Here is a 1,594-nt window from a genome sequence, read left to right as displayed (position 1 = left end):
CAGACAAACACAGCCAATTAGTGGAGTATGTTGGGATTGAGTGACAGTACAGTTGCTGATGAACCGATCGTAAACACGCCCCTCTCCTTTGAGTATTCTTGACAAAGGGTCTATGGACTGTCCGTCCGTGACTGTCGCGCTCCGCCCCGTGTTCCGCCTGCACCGGGGCCGTCTGGCCCGTCCGCCAGGAGTGGCTGGCCGGCTGTCAGCACGCGCTGGCCGTGGGAAAGTTTCTTAGAGCAGTGCTGATAACCAATCCGGGCCGACGGCCGTCTCCGGCGCTGGAATGAATGGGGCAATTGGTCCGGGCGACGGGCGGTCTGCGAGCGAGCGTGTGAACCTGTAATCTAATACGAACTCATCCGAAGGAGCGCAGCCGCGAGGAGGGCGGAGGAGGAAGCCCGTCTAATCTTACCCCGAGGAGAAGGAGCATGCGCCCTAAAGACACACATCGGCGGGGAGCGGTGCGCCCTAACAAAAGCGCGAATGTCTCGAAGGCTGCTGCCGCATCCCCGCCACATGTACAAACAGCGCGGCCGGCGCCTGCGAGAGCAGCAAGTAGCACCAGTGATTTCAGAACAATCTGAGAGGCCATGTTAGGTCCGTAGCCTACTCGGACAGACGGATGGAGGGAGCGGGCGCATTAGATAAAACAAACCCCTCCATGCGTCACAGTACATAACAGAGATCGTGGTGGACCATATTAAACCTATAATAAATTAATGGATTTTAATGATGATTTGATAGTTGGCTATGATTTCATATGCCCATTCAAATAAAAGCATTAACTTATAAAAGCATTAACTTATAAAAGCATTAACTTACGAACAGCGATGCCAGTAACGCGTTACTTAGTAAGGCGTTAGTCTATTTTTACCACTTTTTTCAGTAACGAGTAATCTAACGCGCTACTATTTACAAACCAGTAATCAGATTAAAGTTACTTATCTAAGTTACTGTGCGTTAATATTTTTGTCATTTTCCTTAATAAAAAGATATATTCTTTGCTTTCTTCTTGTCTTGGGGATAAATGTCATGTAGGCTATGCTCACGTTTTCAGCATGAGGACAATTCACGTGCAGCGACACAAACGAAAACAACAATGGAGGGAGAGAGAGAGAGATGCACATTTCATCAGTCATTACTTTGAGTTTGTGTCAGCTAAACATGACAACATTAAGGTACATTGTACATTCTGTGCTGGCGACAAAGTGCTGTCTAGCTAGACATCCCAAGTCTCCCGAACTTTTGGGAGTCTCCCACATATTGATAGCGGCTTCCTGACGCCCGCAAATTACATAAAATCTCCCGGAACCTAGAGCGAACAAGAGCACGCAAGCCAGACCGGACTTCAAATCAAAGATTCTAGAATCTTTGCTTCAAATCGCGTGTGCATAGCTTAATGCGCACACAAAGGAGAGGGAGAGAGAGAGGAGTGGTGCGTTTCTGCCTGAAGCGCATCCAAGACAGAGAGCATCCTGGTCTGTTTTGCTAAATCAACCAATCCGTTTTCAGTGTAAGTGCTTATATCTCTTTTCTCCCAAAGATAATTAATCAGTTCAGTCAGTGTATCTAGGAACAGAAGCGTCATGGC

The 1,594-nt window shown here is 47.9% G+C and overlaps 1 protein-coding gene across 1 annotated transcript in view; it reads right to left on the bottom strand.

Moving 5' to 3' along the window:
• Nucleotides 1-925, bottom strand: part of hey1 (hes-related family bHLH transcription factor with YRPW motif 1) — a 3,406-nt gene extending 2,481 nt beyond the window's left edge. Inside the window, exon 1 of the mRNA XM_076301097.1 lies at nucleotides 1-925. This exon is cut by the window's left edge and continues 240 nt beyond it. The gene's annotated coding sequence lies outside the window, so the exon portion shown is untranslated.
• Between the last annotated feature and the right edge of the window lie 669 nt (nucleotides 926-1,594).

The sequence above is a fragment of the Alosa pseudoharengus genome, unplaced genomic scaffold (assembly GCF_046254945.1).
Source record: "Alosa pseudoharengus isolate Yale_2024_CS ecotype anadromous, Long Island Sound unplaced genomic scaffold, YU_APseudo_1.1 YU_APseudo_1.1_scf_23, whole genome shotgun sequence".
Taxonomy (NCBI): Eukaryota; Metazoa; Chordata; class Actinopteri; order Clupeiformes; family Clupeidae; genus Alosa; species Alosa pseudoharengus.
This window is presented reverse-complemented; position numbering and strand designations above follow the sequence as displayed.